Raw genomic sequence first — 23,079 nt, 5'->3', positions numbered from 1 at the left:
GAATTGGCTAGCCTCTCCATTTTGGGGAGACTAGGTCTCAGGCTGTGCATCAACCCATGGGCCAAGCTGGAAGTGGATTCCTCCAGCCACAACCCATAAGCTTTTAGGCAGGCTGTCTGTTGCACCAAGCATGTGGTTTGTTAAATCTATTAGCCTTCTTTTGAAGCCTGGCTGTACAAGGTCCTCACCTGACTCCTTTACGGAAGAACTAGTATGTGATCTTAAATAAAAGCAAAATACCACAGATGCTGGAAATCTGAATTAAAAACAGAAAGTGCTGGAAATATACAGCAGGTATGGCAGCATCTGTGGAGAGAGAAACAGAGTTAACTTTTCAGGTCTGTGACCTTTCATCAGAACAGGCAAAGGTTAGAAATCTAATAGGCTTTGAGCAAGTGAAAGGCGGAGGGGAGAAGAAGAACAAAAGGGAAGGTCTGTGATAGGGAGGGGGGCGGCAGGAGAGATTAAATGACAGAGATGTCATGGAACAGAAGGCAAAGGGAGTGGTAATATCTATAGTAAAAGACAAAACATTTGTCCAGAGAGAGTGTTAATGGCAGAATAATGAACAGTTCTCTCCAAAATCAAAAACATGAAAAAACTAGTTTAAGACTGGTATATGGTAAAAAAAAATTAAAATGGCGGTCATGGTCTGAAGTTGTTGAACTCAATGTTGAGTGCAAAGGGCTGTAGTGTGCCTAATTTGAAGATAAGGTGCTGTTCCTCAAGCTCACCATTTTAATTCACCACCCTGTTCTCACATCCACATTTGTGTCCTCGGCCTGCTGCAGTGTTCCAGTGAAGCTCTACACATGTTTAAATCATGGTGAACATTAAAAGTCATAAAAAACATGAGTTACATTTTGATTTCAACACAAATCTAAGGAGGAGCAAGTGAATGTAAGATTAGACGAAACAGGGGAGTAAAGGTCAAATGCAGTGACCATAACTCTGTTAGTGGATAGTATGAGAGAGAGATTGCTCAACAGATGACAAGCTTTTCCTTGCTCATTGTCCAGGTATGTGAGAGCTACAAGAAGAATTTCCCCAGCTGTTGGAGCATGATTCAATCTCGGATAGATTTGGGGCTTTTAGTTTTTATTTATTTTTAGGGTTTGGGCGATCTGATAATGTAACCCACCCTAGTTACCCTGAGGGCATTAAGGGCCAACTACTTAACATGGGACTAGAATAACATGTAGGCCAGACTGGCTAAGGATGTCAGGTTCACTTCACTGAAGAATGTTAATGAACTAGTTGAGTTTTTACAACAATCCAACAGCTTTCAACATCATTTTCTTTTTGTCGCCAGTTTACAGATGACCAAATTTGTTGAATTCGATTTCACAACTGGCTATGGTGGGACTTGAACTTACAATCTCTGAGTTGCTAGCGGATTTTTTTGGAGGGAGGGTGGGAGAAAGAGTTGTTGAGGGGAAAATAAATATTTTGACATAAAGAGAGACTTTTGGAGGCAATTGTAGCATATTAGATGTGGAAGAGACTTTTGAGATGCTAAGACTTTCCATATCATAGGCAAATTCTGGAGAGATGTGATAGAATTTTCTGACTTAAAGCTGTGGGATAATAGGTCTAAGTAAAATAAACTTTGAGTATTGCTGAAAGATGAGACATGCTGTGAAAGCTTTTCATCTTGCACTTATCAGGACAGATGCAAGGATGCCAAATTTCAAAAGGAGCAACAATTTATACGTGAGAATTCATGAGAAAAGGGCGCTAATTGGTTGGCAAGTTGACTCTAATTGGTCGAGGAGGTGCCATGGAGAAAGCACCAGGGAACTATTGTCCCCCATGCTTTTGTTTAATTCAACAATGGTGCAAAACCTGGATATGTTCCTTTTGCGTGCAGGAGACAGGTTCCTGCATACGAATATATGTCGCTTATAGCAAGCGTAAGTGAGTCACATTTCAAGTCCAACTGATAATCTGAAATTGGTTGTTAGTGTAATACTTAGCGCACTCAGGATTGTTCAGTAAGTGCTGTCCAATCACGGAATCACATCTAACATTAGACATTGTGTTCTGAGTTTTGCAAGTACATATGGGTTGAGTACAGTCAGTTCTCTGCCGATTGCAAACTGCCGAAGGGACGTGCTGTTTGATACGAACCGCCAGTCATTGGGACGTGCAGCCTAAGTACCTGGCATTGCACCAGTACTGGAACTTATATACCACATTACTCATTATTTTCCACTAACAGGATGCTGCCATCAAGCCAAAAAGATGTTCTGCCTATGACACAAATGAGGATTTTCAAAGACCCCTCCCTAAACAGGAAACTAAAAGCGCGAAAATAAAATCACTTTAAAAAATTTTACATTGAGCAAATGAAAGATGAGGACGTACACATAGAGTGAAGGTAGAAGCTAAAATATTCTGAAAAAAGTTTTTTTAAATAAAATTATTATTTAAAAAATGCAGCTGAAAGATTCTACTAATTAATCATTACCAGCACGCCACAATTATACAAATATTTTTTCAGGGTCAGTTCATCGTTCATCAAATTTCATTGAGCACATCACCATGAAAAACCCAGTTACATCTGATTGAAAAAAGTGCGACTTTTTATGAGGTTTCTAACAGCGATGTGGGGGCAGGGATGTTGAAATTTTCACTGATTTCAGTGATTGCTGGCTTTGAGGGGGGAGGTCACAGAGCAGCCTGTATTGGAACCCTCAGTGACAGGCCACATCTTCAGGATTTCCACGCTAATCTATGCAGGTCCGATACCTTGAAGTTGTGTTTGGTTTCAGAGGGGCAATGACAGCGAATTCTGACAGTTCACTGTCAATCCCCGCATCCACCCCCCCCACCCCGCCCAGCTCCCCACAAAATCCGGCCCCAAGTCATTACAATGAGTTTCCTTGGAGGACTAGGTCACATATAAACGAGGCTTTATCTTCTCATTGCATCTCTGCAGGTGTCTCCCAAGGAACCACAAATGTATTTTTCATTTTCATCAATTGATGAAAATCAGGTAGGCGGTGGCATACTGGTATTATCACTGGACTAGTAGCCCAGAGACCCAGGGTATTTCTCTGGGGACATGGGTTGGAATCCCACCACAGCAGAAGGTGGAATTTGAATTTAATTAATAAATCTGGAATTAATAGCTCGTCTAATGATGACCATGAAACCATTGTCGATTGTTGTAAAAACCCATCTGGTTCACTAATGTCCTTGAGGGAAGGAAATCTGCTGTCCTTACCTGGTCTGGCCTACATGTGACTCCAGACGCAGAGCAATGTGGTTAACATGCCCTCTGAAATAGCCGAGCAAGCCATTCAGTTGTACCGAACTGTTAAGAAGTCAATAAAAAGGAATGAAACCGGACGGACCACCCAGCATCGACCTAGGCACCGGAAACAACAATGGCAAACCCAGCCCTGTCGACCCTGCAAAGTCCTCCTTACTAACATCTGGGGGCTTGTGCCAAAGGTAGGAGAGCAGTCCCACAGACTAGTCAAGCAACAGCCTGACATAGTCATACTCATGGAATCATACCTGACAGACAATGCCAGATGGTTGTGGTTGTTGGAGGTCAATCATCTGAGGTCCAGGACATCACTGCAGGAGTTCCTCAGGGTAGTGTCCTGGGCCCAACCATCTTCAGCTGCTTCATCAATGACCTTCCTCCAATCATAAGATCAGAAGTGGGGATGTTCGCTGATGATTGCAGAATGTTCAGCACCATTCGTGACTCCTCAGAAACTGAAGCAGTCCGTGTAGAAATGCAGCAAGATCTGGACAATATCCAGGCTTGGGCTGATAAGTGGCAAGTAACATTCCCGCCACACAAGTGCCAGACAATGACCTTCTCCTACAAGAGAGAATCTAACCATCTCCCCTTGACATTCAACGGCATTATGATTGCTGAATCCCCCACTATCAACATCCTAGGGGCTACCATTGACCAGAAACTGAACTGGAGTAGCCATATAAATACCATGGCTACAAGAGCAGGTCAGATGCTAGGGAATCCTGCGGCGAGTAACTCACCTCCTGATTCCCCAAAGCCTGTCCACCATCTACAAGGCACAAGTCAGGAGTGTGATGGAATACTCTCCACTTGCCTGGATGGGTGTAGCTCCAACAACACTCAAGAAGCTCGACACCATCCAGGACAAAGCAGCCCGCTTGATTGGCACCCCATCTACAAACATTCACTCCCTCCACCACCGACGCACAGTGGCAGCAGTGTGTACTATATACAAGATGCACTGCAGCAATGCACCAAGGCTCCTTAGACAGCACCTTCCAAACCCGCGACCTCTACCAACTAGAAGGACGATGGGAAGCAAATACATGGGAACACCACCACCTGCAAGTTCCTCTCCAAGTCACACACCATCCTAACTTGGAAATATATCGCCGTTCCTTCGCTGTTGCTGGGTCAAAATCCTGGAACTCCCTTCCTAACAGCACTGTGGGTATACCTACCCCAAATGGACTGCAGTGGTTCAAGAAGGCAGCTCACCACCACCTTCTCAAGGGTAATTAGGAATGGGCAATAAATGCTGGCCTGGCCTGGCCAGCGTCGCCCACATCCCATGAATGAATTTTTAAAAATTGATGTGATAAAAAGTGATGTTGTTATTTTTACTGGTGATACAGACCTCTACCCTTTACAGATTGGTTGCTTTCAATTAAAAGGTGCCATGATAACTAGATAGGGCAAGGTAATATGGTTAGAACTGGACAGTGAGTAGATGAATGTTGCATTATATTCCATGAGAAAAAAAGAGACTTGGAGTTATCTAAAACCTTTCATGTGTTAATGGATTAGTTCTGAAGGAACACCAACTGTTATTACGTAGGGAGAGCCTGACAGCCAATTCATGCACAGTAAGGTCCCACAAACAGCAATGAGATGAATGGCCAGTTAATTTGTTTCATTGAGGGATGAATACTGGCCAGGGCACTGGGAGAACTCACTGCTCCTCTTTAAGAAAGAGCCGTGGGTTCTCTTATATCCACCTGAAGAGGAAAAAGGGATCCCAATTTAACATTCCCTTTGAAAAAGGGCACCCACGATAAAGAAGAAGAAGAAAGAAGAAAGAAGAAAATTACAGCACAGGAACAGGCCCTTCGGCCCTCCAAGCCTGCGCCGATCCAGATCCTCTACCTAAACATGTCGCCTATTTTCTAAGGGTCTGTATCTCTTTGCTTCCTGCCTATTCATGTATCTGTCTAGATACATCTTAAAAGACGCTATCGTGTTCGCATCTACCACCTCCGCTGGCAACGCATTCCAGGCACCCACCACCCTCTGCGTAAAGAACTTTCCACGCATATCCCCACTAAACTTTTCCCCTCTCACTTTGAACTCGTGACCCCTAGGATTTGAATCCCCCACTCTGTGAAAAAGCTTCTTGCTATCCACCCTGTCTATACCTCTCATGATTTTGTACACCTCAATCAGGTCCCCCCTCAACCTCCGCCTTTCTAATGAAAATAATCCTAATCTACTCAACCTCTCTTCATAGCTAGTGCCCTCCATACCAGGCAACATCCTGGTGAACCTCCTCTGCACCCTCTCCAAAGCATCCACATCCTTTTGGTAATGTGGCGACCAGAACTGCACGCAGTATTCCAAATGTGGCCGAACCAAAGTCCTATACAACTGTAACATGACCTGCCAACTCTTGTACTCAATACCCCGTCCGATGAAGGAAAGCATGCCGTATGCCTTCTTGACCACTCTATTGACCTGCATTGCCACCTTCAGGGAACAATGGACCTGAACACCCAAATCTCTCTGTACATCAATTTTCCCCAGGACTTTTCCATTTACTGTATAGTTCACTCTTGAATTGGACCTTCCAAAATGCATCACCTCGCATTTACCCTGATTGAACTCCATCTGCCATTTCTCTGCCCAACTCTCCAATCTATCTATATTCTGCTGTATTCTCTGACAGTCCCCTTCACTATCTGCTACTCCACCAATCTTAGTGTCGTCTGCAAACTTGCTAATCAGACCACCTATACTTTCCTCCAAATCATTTATGTATATCACAAACAACAGTGGTCCCAGCACGGATCCCTGTGGAACACCACTGGTCACACGTCTCCATTTTGAGAAACTCCCTTCCACTGCTACTCTCTGTCTCCTGTTGCCCAGTCAGTTCTTTATCCATCTAGCTAGTACACCCTGGATCCCATGCGACTTCACTTTCTCCATCAGCCTACCATGGGGAACCTTATCAAATGCCTTACTGAAGTCTATGTATATGACATCTACAGCCCTTCCCTCATCAATCAACTTTGTCACTTCCTCAAAGAATTCTATTAAGTTGGTAAGACATGACCTTCCCTGCACAAAACCATGTTGCCTATCACTGATAAGCCCATTTTCTTCCAAATGGGAATAGATCCTATCCCTCAGTATCTTCTCCAGCAGCTTCCCTACCACTGACGTCAGGCTCACCGGTCTATAATTACCTGGATTATCCCTGCTACCCTTCTTAAACAAGGGGACAACATTAGCAATTCTCCAGTCCTCCGGGACCTCACCCGTGTTTAAGGATGCTGCAAAGATATCCGTTAAGGCCCCAGCTATTTCCTCTCTCGCTTCCCTCAGTAACCTGGGATAGATCCCATCCGGACCTGGGGACTTGTCCACCTTAATGCCTTTTAGAATACCCAACACTTCCTCCCTCCTTATGCCGACTTGACCTCAAGTAATCAAACATCTGTCCCTAACCTCAACATCCGTCATGTCCCTCTCCTCGGTGAATACCGATGCAAAGTACTCGTTTAGAATCTCACCCATTTTCTCTGACTCCACGCATAACTTTCCTCCTTTGTCCTTGAGTGGGCCAATCCTTTCTCTAGTTACCCTCTTGCTCCTTATATATGAATAAAAGGCTTTGGGATTTTCCTTAACCCTGTTTGCTAAAGATATTTCATGACCCCTTTTAGCGCTCTTAATTCCTCGTTTCAGATTGGTCCTACATTCCCGATATTCTTCCAAAGCTTCGTCTTTCTTCAGCCGCCTAGACCTTATGTATGCTTCCTTTTTCCTCTTAGCTAGTCTCACAATTTCACCTGTCATCCATGGTTGCCTAATCTTGCCATTTCTATCCCTCATTTTCACAGGAACATGTCTCTCCTGCACGCTAATCAACCTCTCTTTAAAAGCCTCCCACATATCAAATGTGGATTTACCTTCAAACAGCTGCTCCCAATCTACATTCCCCAGCTCCTGCCGAATTTTGGTATAGTTGGCCTTCCCCCAATTTAGCACTCTTCCTTTCGGACCACTCTCGTCTTTGTCCATGAGTATTCTAAAACTTACGGAATTGTGATCACTATTCCCAAAGTAGTCCCCTACTGAAACTTCAACCACCTGGCCGGGCTCATTCCCCAACACCAGGTCCAGTATGGCCCCTTCCCGAGTTGGACTATTTACATACTGCTCTAGAAAACCCTCCTGGATGCTCCTTACAAATTCTGCTCCATCTCGACCTCTAACACTAAGTGAATCCCAGTCAATGTTGGGAAAATTAAAATCTCCTATCACCACCACCCTGTTGCTCCTACATCTTTCCATAATCTGTTTACATATTTGTACCTCTATCTCACGCTCGCTGTTGGGAGGCCTGTAGTACAGCCCCAACATTGTTATCGCACCCTTCCTATTTCTGAGTTCTGCCCATATTGCCTCACAGCTCGAGTCCTCCATAGTGCCTTCCTTCAGCACAGCTGTGATATCCTCTTTGACCAGTAATGCAACTCCTCCACCCCTTTTACCTCCCTCTCTATCCCGCCTGAAGCATCGATATCCTGGGATATTTAGTTGCCAATCATGCCCTTCCCTTAACCAAGTCTCAGTAATAGCAATAACATCATACTCCCAGGTACTAATCCAAGCCCTAAGTTCACCTGCCTTACCTACTACACTTCTTGCATTAAAACAAATGCACCTCAGACCACCAGTCCCTTTGCTTTCATCATCTGCTCCCTGCCTACTCTTTCCCTTAGTCACGCTGACTTCATTATCTAGTTCCTTACAGGCTTTAGTTACTACCTCCTTACTGTCCACTGACCTCCTCATTTGGTTCCCAACCCCCTGCCACATTAGTTTAAACCCTCCCCAACAGCGTTAATGCAATAATCTCACTAATGCAATGAGTATCAACTTGGGATTGAAGTCACAACATTCTGATTCAGAAGCAAGTGTGGCATTTGATACCCAAACTAATATTAAATAACCTTGCAAAAGAAAATGGACAAGGACAACTGGGTGTCACAGTGAATTAGAACAGTGACTCTAGAACCTGACTCAAAATTCAACCGATAGTAGCATCCACCCCTCTAAACTCAATGTCAGATATTTACAGTCCTGTGTCTTCTGCTGGTGCTCTACCCAGCCTGATAGGTGGGCGGGGAATTAAAAGCCAGTTTTCATCAAATGGTCTTAACATGGTGACTCCATTTCCTTGCCTCTTATCGGTTTCTTGGAAAAGGAGATAACACTCAACACATTATCTCCTCCCAAGGCATTCTTCAAGGCTGTCTCAAGAGATTTGGTAAAACATTCCACACCAACTTCAATGAATTTCTATATGACAAAAGCAAAAAATACTTGCATTTATATAGTGCTTTTCACAACTTCACGACATCCAAAAGCACTTTACAGCAAATGGAGCACTTTTAGGGCTGGATTTTGTTCTCTCCCAGGCGTCGGGTTGCGTAATGGGGGGGTTGGGGCCTGTAGATGGCTCCAGATGAGGCCCACCATGGACGTCGGCGCCGGGAGGCCCGGACCGATCCTTTAGGTTATGGCGAGGCTCCGTGGTGGCCCCCGCCACTGGGCCACGGGAACACAATTTAAATATTCAAATGAATAAAATTAATATATTTACATAGACTTACCTGTGATCTTGAGGGCCTGCCACGATCTTCACAGCATAGCAGCCGGCACTCCTGTTCCTTCAGATCTCCATCCGGAGAAACGCGGCACCACAATGGTGGGGAGGGGGGAGGAGGTACGTTTGTCAGTGTGGCAGGAGGGGGGCAGGGAATGGTATCAAATCTACGTAATGAGTGTAGGGGATGGTGGGATGGATTAAACCTTAAACATTGTGCAGCTTGCGGATGGTGGGGGGGGGGAGCTGGTGGGGGCAGAGAAGGTCAGATGTAAAAGGTAAGTATTTTTGGGGGGGAACGAAGGACAAATAGTTATTGTAATTGTTATTGGGGGTGGGAATGGGGTATTAGAAATGTATTTATTTAATTTTGGAGGGTAGCACTTTAAAAATTTAATTTGGGCGGCAGGGCTGGCTGCCCTTTAAAACGGGGCCAGCAGCTACGCACAGGCAGCTGACACCATTACCAGGGACAGACAGCCCGACCCTCCCCGAGATTGGTGGGGGGGTGGGCCGCCCCGGCTATTTAAATGAGCTTCTGTGCTTAAGCTTGCAGCCGCTCTTTGGCGTGCAGCCTGCACAGGTGGGCCGCCATTTTCTGTGTTCGCCACCAGCTCTTAAAATCCAGCCCTTAATGTGGTAATCACCTCTGTAATGTAGGCAAATGCAGCAGCCAATTTGCACTGAGCAAAACTCTTTCAAACAGCAATGAAATGACCAGATTATCTAGTTTTAGCTGTTTGAGAGATGAATTTTGGCCGAGACACCAAAGAACTCCCTGCTCATTTTCGAATAGTGCTGTGTGATCTTTTATACCCACCTGAGAGGGTTTAACATCACGCCAGAAAGATGGCACCTTCCACAATTCAGCACTCCCTCATTACTACACTGGAGTGTCAGCCTAGATTATGATTGCATGCAGCACCATTTCACATCTTGACCACCACAATTTTCAACTGGAAGTCCCACTCACAGCTACTGAGTGAGAACTAAAGATTTGCCACAATAGATCATAGCCCTCTGGGTTAATGAGAGGCCCCTTTGTGCCATAAATCATACCTTTCTTGCTTGCAATTTGGATTAGTGGAAAATCTCTGTTTTGTAGGCATCAAGAGGCTCATTTCCTGCTTGTTAAACTGTGATGATCATAGCTGAGGTTCCAATGGGTGCTTTAATTTCCCATAGGACTGGTATCACATAGCCGATCACTGGAGCTGCTCAATTCCCACATGTTCAGAGGTCAAGTGGCTTACACTGAAAATTATTTTCCTAAATGTCCCAAGGGTTAATTCCTTGAAACCCAATCCCCTTCTACTTTGCGTTCTACAGATGTGTACTCACACAGTACATTGCAGGAAGTGAAAAACCGATCACATACGTATCACGCCCATTGTCGGAAACTGAATGCAAATGCTGCATTGGAGAGCAGGAAGCAATAGCCTACATCTGCGCTTGTGAACATTGGTGCATGTATCTCTATGGTAGGAAGTTCACCCTCCACACCGATCACCAAGCACTGATTACATTGTTAGCCATGTCAGGATCTGGTCATCGACCTCTACGCATCCACCGATGGTCTGATCGTCTTTATCAGTATAACTTCAAGGTTGAGTAACTGGCAGGTTCATGCAACTGAGTAGCTGACATGCTTAACTGCATTACTATCGCAGACTGCGTTAGCAATAGCGAAGCAATTTGTGACATTGAAGACTCCATAGTCGCGATGATTTCACTTGGGAAAGCGAACCTTATGATGAAAAAGGAGTTGAAGGCAGAGTTGGTGGCAGACAGCATACTGCAGAAAGTAAGCCAGTACCTAAAAACTGACTGGCCTCGCGAAAATAGAGGAATTTGATGACAACTGTATTGCGCGCGGAACTCAAGCGGTTATCCCGAAAGCATGGGTGTTACATCTTGTCCATGAAGGTGGTGTTAAGATGAAACAATGATCCCATGAAGCAGCCTGGTGGCCAGCAATAGATCGCCACATAGAAGAGTTCATCAGAAACTGTGTAGCATGTACACACAGTGAAAAATCTGCTAAACCCGCGTTCTGCACCTCTACATCTGACCCTGTGGCCAATAAAACCATGGCAACAACTCCAAGTAGATATTTTCCGAGAGGCATGTGCAGTCCCTAGCAATCAATGTTTTTTGCTTGTTCATGATCTACATAAAAAGTGGCTGGAAATTGCTGCAACAAATTCCATAACCACCACTTCAGTCATTGACATTCTAGACAAGTTGTTTACAAAATGGGGTTTGCCAGAGACTATCACTATAGACAACGGACCGCAGTTTGTTTCTAGTCAATTCACAGAGTTCCTATCAAGCTGGAATTCATCACTATCTGACATTGCGACACAACCCGCAATCAAATGGTGGTGCCAAACGTTTCAACAGGGCAATCAAGGACAGTTTGAGAGCTGGCATGTTGGAGGGGAAAATGTTTGAACAACCTCTTCGTATCCTACTTCGCACATATTGATCCACCCCATATTCTTTGACTGGAAAGACACCGGCCGAACTAATGATTGGTTGCAACATTCTCACACCACTGACCATTCTTCAGTCATCATCCAACGCGAGTGTCAGAGTGAAAGCAGAAGAAATCATGAAGCAACAAGGCAAAGTAAAAGCGTACTCCAATAGGCAAATAGGTGTAAGGAAATCACAATTTACAGTCAGAGATTGGGTTCACATCAAACGTCCAAATCGCAACAACAAGCTCCCATCGTCTCTATCACAACCTAAACAGATCAAGTGGATGTTCGGTACCAATGCTTATCTCTTGGAATGACAACACCAAGTAGAACACAAGACGCTTGATTGGGAGCAGACCTGGAGGTTTCTACAGCTGTGACCAAGAATGCATTCCCTTTTCTGATTAGTGATCATGATGTTGATCATCTACCTCATCAAGAGGCTCGGACTAAACCACAACAACATGTTCGTCAATCTCAGTGTCATCATAGAGACCTCCATATCTCAAAGAATATTTGTGTACTTAGAGGAACAAACAGACTCTAAGGCATAACTCCATGTAGACATGTTTGATGCTTATTAAGGTGAATTCAAAATAAGCTCCTTAGTTTAGAAGAGGGAAAAATGTTGAGCTGAACTTTACTGGCCCCTCGATGCAGTGGGTCAGGTAAGTATTTCTTTGACAGCTGTCAGGAAGCAGGTGCTGGGACGCTCAAAATAGGGCCCCAGCACCGGCTGCACAACTGTCAAAAACTTTTGTTGCACCGAATGTCCTGCCTTTCCCCACGTAATATGGCGGGGGTGGGGGGGAGGGGGGCGTGTGGCCTGTATGGAAATGAGCCCCTGCGATTAATATCGCGGGGGCTCGGTGGCGGCAGGCAAATGCGGGCATGCCGCCGAGTTCAAAGGGTGTCGCTGCGGAGCACAGCGCCCCAATAAAATTCAGCCCGTTGTGTTTGATTGTTCAGCGATTGATTGCTTTGTGCTCACTATGCTGTTAGTCAACCCCAGACAAGGCATAGTTCCAAAAGTGAAACTCAGACGTCCAGATAGATTCCAGGCAGCCAGCTTGAATAAAGCCTTTGCACACACAGAAATTGTGAGTCTAGTTTCTTCATGTTTGGGGTACAAAACATAACAGGATGCATGGGAGTAAAATACATGATTATAGGCAGCAAAAAATGCCATGACAGAACGCTGTCAGGCCCAGCTCCTTGACCACATTAATAAAGTGCTGTACCAAAGGTGAGGAAAATCGCCACGTTATATTTGAATTTCATACTAAATCTAAAAGGATTTTAAATCCCTCTCATTCATATAAAACAACATAGCTAAGGTTGATGGAAAAGATAACAAATGAATTGATGCGCTTAGCTCCTCTTGAGTCGCCATGGCTTCCCGGAAATCGTGTCTTCTGCAAACGCATGATTCTTTGTAATTTCTAGCTCAGGTTAACAGCAAGTTCAGCATTACACGTATGATGAGTTCTGAAGAAAATATTCTGGGCTGTATTTTCCCTGCAGTTTCTGAACCCTGCCATCAGGCTCAAATGGGGGTCAGAAACCAGCACCTTGTGGGAAATGGTCGCTCAATGTGATTTTCCCTGGAGCAGCCAATTAGTGTTCAAAGGGCAGGCTCGCCACAAAAGATGGCAGGCGAGCTCTCGAAGCAGGAGGGCCAATCAAGGCCTTCCAGCATGAAAGCAGCAGCAGAATGCAATGGGAGGTAAGTGAGGGAGAGGGTGCTTCCCAAGACTATTGCAGATAATCGAACAAGCTATTGAAAATGGATGTACTTTTTCAAATGGGACAACAACCTAGATAGAGCTTTTCAAGAAACAATGCAACTGATCATAATATCTTCATGATCAGTTTTGAAGGATTTGATGTAGGAAATGAAGCCACACTACGCTATGGTGCAAAGGAGGATTTTCTTTGGGCCTCCTTATCTCGAGAGACAATGGATACGTGCCTGGAGGTGGTCAGTGGTTTGTGAAGCAGCGCCTGGAGTGGCTATAAAGGCCAATTCTGGAGTGACAGGCTCTTCCACAGGTGCTGCAGAGAAATTTGTTTGTTGGGGCTGTTGCACAGTTGGCTCTCCCCTTGCGCCTCTGTCTTTTTTCCTGCCAACTACTAAGTCTCTTCGACTCGCCACAATTTAGCCCTGTCTTTATGGCTGCCCGCCAGCTCTGGCGAATGCTGGCAACTGACTCCCACGACTTGTGATCAATGTCACACGATTTCATGTCGCGTTTGCAGACGTCTTTATAACGGAGACATGGACGGCCGGTGGGTCTGATACCAGTGGCGAGCTCGCTGTACAATGTGTCTTTGGGGATCCTGCCATCTTCCATGCGGCTCACATGGCCAAGCCATCTCAAGCGCCGCTGACTCAGTAGTGTGTATAAGCTGGGGATGTTGGCCGCTTCAAGGACTTCTGTGTTGGAGATATAGTCCTGCCACCTGATGCCAAGTATTCTCCGAAGGCAGCGAAGATGGAATGAATTGAGACGTCGCTCTTGGCTGGCAAACGTTGTCCAGGCCTCGCTGCCGTAGAGCAAGGTACTGAGGACACAGGCCTGATACACTCGGACTTTTGTGTTTTGGAGGATAAAGCACATCCTATACCCTGTGTAATGGCAAACCAACCTGTATCAGACAATAAAGTGACAGAAATACAAGGCAAGATAAGGCTGTCGAACTAATTGTATGAGAAAGCTAGGATGCCCAAAAACTAAATTAAGTGCACTGATTGGTATTAAGGAATGCTGATATTTCCAAGATGAGCTGACTGCGGGAAATGATATTCTGCTCAAAAAAAGGTGAAAGGAAATTAGTGCATTGAAGACATGACACCAACAGTTCCACAGAAAATGCATGTACAGAATTTTCAGTCTGGTACTACATAAGACAAAGGATAGAGATCTACCCTACTGACCAAACATGACAAAGGCATTCAGAATGTTGCACAATGTGTCAGGATAACCAGAAATCATAAATAAAATAATTGCAGACGTGGCAGGAAAAGGAAATCCCAAGCAATGTGTTGAGGAACCTTGGAGTTTAACTGGAAATACAGACACACTGAAATCTCACCACATCAGCACCAGTAAAGCAAGAACTTACATTTATGCAGCACCTTATAACATCCTCAGGATGTTCCGAGGTGTTATACAAGCAATGGATTACTTTTTGACATTCAGTCCCGTTTGTTATTGTAGGCAAACATACCCTTAATAATTACAAAGATAGAAATGTAACCTGAAAGATACAGTATGTCTTTGAACTCTGTTAAGTGCATGCTGCAACCTTGAAAATTGAATTGTAGTATTAGTTTTGGTTAAAACCAGTTACTATGATATTGTACGATATCAATCTTGTCAAGAATAATATCAGTTATTTTTACTATGCTTATTCATTCTGAACCTTAGTAGGAGAAGGCATCCATCCGTCTAGGAAGAAGATGGACTGCGCCCAGGGTGTATGTCACTTCTGAGTTGAACATCATCTGTTGTGGCTGTGGAGGCCGACTCATGAGTGGCAATCCCTTCCACAGCTGGCACAGATGAATATCATTGGTTGACTGATGTTTTTTCCTTACACTGGGCTCTCTTATCCACCATCTGGTTGTTTCTTTTGTTCTCTGCTTTTTCCGCGCCCTTCCTGACTGCCATTCTCCAGCAACACCGGTCAGCAGCAAGAACTTCCCATGCATCGACTCTGATTCCAGTCAATTTGAGGTCTTGCTTGCAGACATCCTTGTATCGCAGATGTGGGCGACCTGTTGGTCTCATGCCAATAGCAAGCTCACCATAGAGCATATCTTTGGGGATGTGGCCATCATCCATTTGGCATACATGACCCAGCTAACAGAGTCGCAGCTGACTCAAGCGGGCAAATATGCTGAGCATCCCTGCATGCTGATGTACTTCCGTATTTGGCATTCTGTCCTGCCAGGAGATGCCGAATATCTGTCTGAGGCAGTGAGGTGGAAGCTGTTCAGCCACTTTTCTTGGCTTGCATTAGTTGTCCATGTTTCACTGCTGTAAAGGAGGGTGCTGAGAACACAGCCCTGGTACATGCAAAGCTTTGAATTTTCGGTTCGTTTACAGTTGGTCCGCACTCGTCTTCTCAACTTTGACATGACAGCTGCAGCCTTGGCAATCCTGGTGCTGAGTATGACATCAAGGGACAGATTACTGGTGATGATTGATCCAAGGTATGTGAAGCTGTCGACATCGGCCAAAGTGAGGTTGCCAGTGTTGATGGAAGGTGGAGTCTCTAAGTCCTGGCCCATAACTTTGGTCTTCTTGACACTGATTGTCAGACCAAACTCCTTGCAGGCGCAGAGAACCAAGCAACAAGCAGCTGCAAGTGAACTTCATTATGGGATGTTAGCTCAATGTCATCAGCAAACGACAACTCACGGACTAGGACTTTACACACTTTAGACTTGACACGCAGTCTTGCCAGTCTTGCCAAGTTGAACAACTTGCCGTCAGCTCTGGTATGCAGGTGGACACCCCCATTTGAGTCACCAAAAGCGTATAATAGCAGCATGGAGAAGAATATGCCAAAGAGACTTAGCGCTAGGACGCAGCCCTGCTTTACCCTGCTGCTAATCTTGAAAGCACCTGATGTTGCTCCATTGCAACTGACAGAACTGTGCATGTTCTCGTGGAAAGAGGAGATGACGCCCAAGAGTTCACCCTATTTTCCACAGCAGTTTGAAGAATCCATCTCTGTTGACAAGATCGAAGGCCTTGGTGATGTCTATGAAGGCAATGTAGAGTGGTCTGCACTGTTCCTGAACCTTAGAATGGTGGCGATTTTTTGTAGCACTGTATTATGTTCCCATTAAGCACTGGTTGAGACAATTTCTTTGTGAGTTGTTTTATGTATGATCACTTCCTGAGCCAAATGGTATCACGTAATCTTCAAGGCATAATTGATAAATTCCAATCCAGTTCTTCCCACTAAATTTTTGATGTATTTATTCAGACAAAATATCAAACAAATTCCACATTGTTCAAAGTCACACCCTATCCTCAATATTGTTAAATAGATTTGGACCTTCGTACTACCATAGACGAATCCTGTTTCTTTGCAGCCGAAAATGAATTTGTGGTAATAATGAACAGAAAATTAGTTTGAGCTTTAGAACAAACTACATAGAATGTACTGTATAGAAACGAGCCATTCAGGCTATCGAGTCTATGCTCCAAATGAGCTCCTCCCCCGCCTCCCCTCCCCCACTTCATCTAACCCTATCATCTAACCAGCTTAATCTCCTATTCCTTTCTCGCTCATGTGTTTATCCAGCTTCTCCATAAATGTAGCTATGCTATTCACCTTAACTACTCCTTGTGGAAGCAAATCCCATATTCTAACCACTTTCTGAGTAAATATGAATCCACCAAGGTCTCCAAACCCAGTCACTGATTCTGACACGTTTAATGGTAGTTGTGAATTTGAAACAATACAGGAATAGAATTGCATCCAAACCGAGTATACCCAATGAGTTGCTGGAGGCAATTTGAAAATTGAAAAATATAAAAGTGAAAGAGAAATTATTTTGATCCTGGGTTTGTATGTTTTCTTCTTTTTATTCCATTGTATTTTCTTTGTGCACTGGCAATAGCTAATAAAGATAAACCATGTTTTTAAAAAATTCTTGTGTACCTTAGCAATTTTAGAAAGAATGAGATTTTATTTGAATCTGCCCTCTTTTATGAGCTGGTGAAAGAAAAATTTTGCAGGCATCATCACTGCATTTTGAAAACAGCACATTTTTGAAAGATGAAGCCTTATATTCTATGGCATTCAAATGAATTTTTAATACATTTGAAGTATTGCCATAAATAGGAATACTGCCATTGCACTGCTGTCTCATAAAGATACAGATATTAATAGATATTATTTCAGCCACTGTGATCTATCACTGGGGTTACACACGCGGATGTGAATTTGAAAAGACATATTCTTCTGTATATAACACAATGACAGAAAGTAAATAACACAGAAGAGAATATGGATTTTGTGAATTTCTCCAAGAATGCAAGCAGTATATTTTTCAGCCCGAGTCATTCATCCTGCATGCATAGAACTGTCAGGTATGTTGAAGCAGTGCTCAGTGGCATCCTGCAGAACAGCACTGATGGAGCATAAAAGCCTACATTGCATGCAGAGTTTGCTACGAAGCAGTGAAAGCAATGCACGCAAGAGATTCGAGGGAATTGTGGATGGAGGCAGTAACATTTTAGTGTGGTCTATAAGGACTTACCAGGAGTCTACCCTGCCTCACAGTCTGTGCGTCGCACTTGTTATAGAAATTGACAGATGAAATTTGGGAGTATTTAAACAATATGTTTTTGTGTAAATAACTAGTTTAATTGATGACAATTCTTCATCAGGAATGATAAACATTCAACTTGTAAGTTACAATGTATTACTTGTATGGAGGTGCACTAATGGCGCTAAAATCATTTCCCATGAAAATGATATCAATGTAAGGGGCAAAATAAGGTCAGAAACCAGCTGATTTTCCTGGCTGAAGAAAACAATAATTTGAATGTGTTTTCAGTTTCAACTTCCCCCAAGCAGTATAACTAGAACGTATCGCAGTTTGCTTTGATTTATGGGGTGTGCAATGGTGACCAAAATTAACCTTTTATTACTCATCTCTGACTTATGGAAACATTTAACATAGGATAAATTCAAGGAGCCCACCCTCTAATTGGAAGCTGCGTTTGAAGGACGTGAGTGTGTGAAACCAGGGCGCAACACTTTGAGTACTCCTTCCTACTGAGAGTAAAGAGGGCTGCTGAATTTACTCTCATATATAGTGGTCACGAGGTATCCCCTGTTAGTCTGTTACCATGGTAATTATTACATTATAATACCAAGAGTTTATTAGTCAAAACATATTCAAAATAGAAACTAAGACGACATTATCGGTTTACTTGACAATTGCCCCATTTACTTAGCACTGAATGACCTAGTATGACAGTTCAGTTTAGCAGCATTGAATAACCTACTTTAATTAACTTAACAAGTCTGTATGGTTCACTATAAACTGTGAGTCAGGCTGTCTGTGATCACAAAGGAAGCAGTGTTCTATCTTAAGAGGTTCTATCTTCAGTGGAGTTATTGTTTGGAACATGTTTAAAAACAGTGGTTAAAGTGGAATTTGTTAAGGACAACTCAGCAACATACCCCCTCCTTACTTCACTGATCAATCATTAGCCCCATCCTTATGGTTTTTGACACCCACCCCATAATATTTAATATATTAAATTGCATGCTTATGAGGTGATATTAATATGGTACCAATATTTTAATAAATGAGCAGTACTGGAGCAATAAAAATAGTACAGAACATATGAAGCCAAAATTAGAACCTTGAGATCCTATCACATCCAATCAATTCCCGATCCTGGTACAAACTGTCCAGATCAAACACAGACCTCAGACAAAACAGTAGCGTAGAACCAGAATGGCCATAGGCAGCAAGGGAGAGCAGGACCAGTAACAAGGCGAAGACAGAAAGGGAGAGTGGGAGCAGCACTTAAATCTCCTTGTATTTAATCAATTTTGTTTTTTTACAAATTTGCTGTCAGAATAAGAGCATATTTGTACCTTGTTCATTTATGTTTTTCTGGCCTAACTTATAAACAGGTCAAAAGTCTTTGCTTTATCTGCTCAGTGGTGCTTGGTACCAATTCTTTCCAAACATATGATAGAACTGAACCAATTTAATCTCAGAATTATAGCATTTTCAGAGGGAGGCCATTTGGCCCATTGTGTCTGTGTCAATGTTAGCTCTTTAATTTAATCTACTCTAATATTATTTCCCTGCCATTCCCTTATATGGGCAATATCCAATTCACTTTTAAGTGTTAGGTAGAAATGTTAAGATCAACAAGATTTTTTAAATTATTAATTTTATATCAGTGCTGGTGATAAACAAATCATTGGTAAAACAAGATTGCAAACAGTTCAGGTGAATGAAGAAGTTCATCTTACTTCAAGCAAGCTTTTTTATGGACATTTGAAAGACTGCATCCACCTTTTTTTTAATTCATTCATGGGATGTGGGCATCGCTGGCCAGGCCAGCATTTATTGCCCATCCCTAATTGCCCTTGAGAAGGTGGTGGTGAGCTGCTTTCTTGAACCGCTGCAGTCCTTATGAGGTAGGTACACCCACAGTGCTGTTAGGAAGGGAGTTCCAGGATTTTGACCCAGCGACAGTGAAGGAACGGCGATATAGTTCCAAGTCAGGATGGTGTGTGACTTGGACGGGAACTTGCAGGTGGTGATGTTCCCATGCATCTGCTGCCCTTGTCCTTCGAGGTGGTAGAGGTTGCGGGTTTGGAAGGTGCTGTCTAAGGAGCCTTGGTGCATTGCTGCAGTGCATCTTGTAGATGGTACACACTGCTGCTACTGTGTGTCGGTGGTGGAGGGAGTGAATGTTAGTGGATGGGGTGCCAATCAAGCGGGCTGCTTTGTCCTGGATGGTGTCGAGCTTCTTGAGTGTTGTTGGAGCTGCACCCATCCAGGCAAGTGGAGAGTATTCCATCACACTCCTGACTTGTGCCTTGTAGATGGTGGACAGGCTCTGGAGAGTCAGGAGGTGAGTTACTCACCACAGGATTCCTAGCCTCTGACCTGCTCTTGTAGCCACGGTATTTATATGGCTACTCCAGTTCAGTTTCTGGTCAATGGTAGCCCCTCGGATGTTGATAGTGCAATAAGATGCCAAGAGGAGAGAAGTCGTCACCCAGTGAGACATTAGCATATTATTTAGAAAATTAACATTGCAGCTACCCAAAAATTGTTTGAAAATCAATTTAAAGAAGACTATAATAGATTATAGAGCAAGTTCATAAGGCACACCATTTCCATTAATTTAACAAGTTTCATTTGTGACCCTTTCTTAACAGTACAAGTTGCAGTGAAGCATTTCAGTTTATTTATAGATTGCAGATGAGTAGAATAAAGATCTGTGGTAGTGTATGCTGTATTACTTTATTTTTTGCTGTGTACTCTATGATTTCTGACAATAAAATGCAATACAAAGGCCAATGGACGCAGCACATGCCAATATCATTGAACAGTTTCAGTTCTCCCAGGCCATATTCCCCAAGAAAAAGAACATATATTGTTCTACTTTCATCAATGTAAATAGACATATAAATATAGTAACTAATTGCTAAATGCTTCCAGCACCATGTTAAGTGCTGTCAGCATTGTTAAGTAGCTATGTTTATATTTATTTAAATTAACAGAGGTACCATGTTCCACAGAGAGTGTTTCTGTGCAGCAGAGCGGAAAAGGATCACAGCAGCAAGGTCCAACGTGGAGCCATATCAAGGATTACAAACTACCATCACTTGTGATTAGGTTACTGTAAAATCCATGTAGTGCTCAAGTCAATAAATCTTTTGGAAGCGAAAATTTGGCAGCGTTAAAAAAGAGAAAATTGCTCATAATACTGCCTCAAATGATTTTGTAGCAGTGGCAAAACTTTAGCAGATTTGGCACAACTTCACGCACATAAAATAAAAAGAGGGGGCCAGATACTGTTGGGGCGAATTTAAAATCACCACTAAGAGAGTGAGAAGTGGTTGTGAGAATACTTTTATACAGATTTGATGAAGTCTGTGATTCATCACGACATGTAATAGTAGAAGCAGAAATCATTACATTTTAAAGAGATAAATGGATAGGTATTCAAAGAATTGGAAAATAATGGGGTATAGTGAGAGATGGGCAATGGGAATTGTTTTAGGTTGCTCTGGTAAAGAGCTGGCAGACATGATGGGATAAATTACTTCCTTCTAAGCTGCAAACATTTAAAGTTCTAGGAGGTAAGTGACTGGTGCATTCCTGCAATATCCACCCTCTCACAGCTGGTCCCAAGAAATTTGCATCATGAAGTAACTTAGCAAGGCCCAAATTAATGATATCCCTCTCCAGTCAGCCCACCTTCTTCCAGCATCACTATTTGCCACCTTTTGAGAAGTGACTCATTCTCTGTTTACAATATCACATCACTGAAGCTTCCAGTGCGTGAATCTTTGGGATATTCCATGATAATACTGAGTGCTGCGATGAGTATTGTTGCTGAGAAAGACGGCTAAATGCTTCTGGGGTTCTGGCAAACTTGCAACAGGAAGTAAAATGCAGATGATAAGTCAACCTGCATAGTTAGGCATGTTGATGCTGTGCAGACAGCATATGGTACATTTCACAGCTAACAATAACTACTTTGCAGTTATAAGTATACAATAACCTGGGGTATATTCCTCCTCTCCAGTTTGTGCCTCGCCTATGCTGTGTCCAACCGATGGGCTCCAAGATAATATCATCAAAAAATTAGAGTTTAAAGCTGCTGAGCCTCTCCATCTGCCTCCGCCTTTCACCTTCCATTGAAAGTAATCTTTTCCTGTAAGTAAAGGAGATGTAATACTTTGAGTGAATATTCCATGCTGTTTATGTCAGACAGCAGCCCGTAAGCACAACATATCAGAATAGAAATTGCCTCGCTTACAGGAGGTTTGTGAGAATGCTTGAGAGATGTCAGTGTGCATGGTAATTGTCAGATATGTGTGAATAATTATCTTCAGTCTTTCCAAGCTGCATCATTGCAGATTTTCCCTTGCCGGGCTACCTCACATGCACGTGTGTTGCATTTACAGCAGGTGGCTATGCTAACTTGGGCTCATTATTCGCTGACTCCAGTATTCTATGTGTCACTCCTCCCTTCATCTCACCTTTGGTAGCAAAGAATTCAGACATCTCTCTCTTTCTCTTTCTATTTTTTGATCATCTTTGCAAAACCCTTCACAGCAACTGAGTTTGAGGTCACTCTTCTTAATCTCCTCCAACCGAGCCCAGCATCCTCTTCCATTTAAGACAGAGATGAGGAGCAAATTTTTCTCTCAAAGGGTTGTGAGTCTTTGGAACTCTCTTCCTCTAAAGGCGGTGGAAGCAGAGTCTTTGAATATGTTTAAGGCAGAGATAGATAGATTCTTGATAAGCATGGGGGTGAAAGGTTATTGGGGGTAGGAGGGAATGTGGAGTTGAGGTTACAATCAGATCAGCCATGAACTTCTTGAAGGTGGAGCAAGCTCGAAGGGCCGAGTGGCCTACTTCTGCTCCTAATTCGTATGTTCGTATGTAACCCTACTTGTAAAGTGCTGTGGGACTTTTACATTAACGGTTTTATGCAAATGCAGGCTGTTGTTACTGGTATGTTAGGTGGTGGTTGTTCTATTCAAGTAAATTTGTCTAACACCAGTAACAGTTTGAATGTTATCAACTGCTATCTCCATACTCGGTAAGCTATATTTTTTTACATTTATTCTCATTCTTCAGCCTGACACTTTTCTTCAAGCATGACAATCTCTTCTGGGTATCCTCCCAGCGTCTCCTGCTACACGATCCCAGATCAACCTCCTGCATGATGGCCTGTTTAGCCCTCCACATGCTGACTGTATGCCCCTCCATTCCATAAGAGAGCACTTTATTGTACCTTCTTGCTGCCTGTGTTTTCGTCAAATCTGTTCTCACACCTTCTGCTGTCTCCCTCATTTCTCTTGGAAATTGGATCAGTAAACTATTTATATGTTACTTATACCACTTAGGTGGCTGGTTAGCTCATTGAGCAATACTCATGCCATTGGTTTCCAATTGGTCA

General features: G+C 43.3%; 1 protein-coding gene across 1 annotated transcript in view; it reads right to left on the bottom strand.

Moving 5' to 3' along the window:
• The window catches only part of rerg (RAS-like, estrogen-regulated, growth inhibitor), a 203,691-nt gene that overhangs the window by 109,808 nt on the left and 70,804 nt on the right, over window positions 1–23,079 (bottom strand). The window contains exon 3 of the mRNA XM_068058990.1: window positions 21,673–21,825. The gene's annotated coding sequence lies outside the window, so the exon portion shown is untranslated. The remainder of the gene's footprint in view (window positions 1–21,672; window positions 21,826–23,079) is intronic.

This window comes from Heterodontus francisci, chromosome 27 (assembly GCF_036365525.1).
Source record: "Heterodontus francisci isolate sHetFra1 chromosome 27, sHetFra1.hap1, whole genome shotgun sequence".
NCBI classification, from domain to species: domain Eukaryota; kingdom Metazoa; phylum Chordata; class Chondrichthyes; order Heterodontiformes; family Heterodontidae; genus Heterodontus; species Heterodontus francisci.
This window is presented reverse-complemented; position numbering and strand designations above follow the sequence as displayed.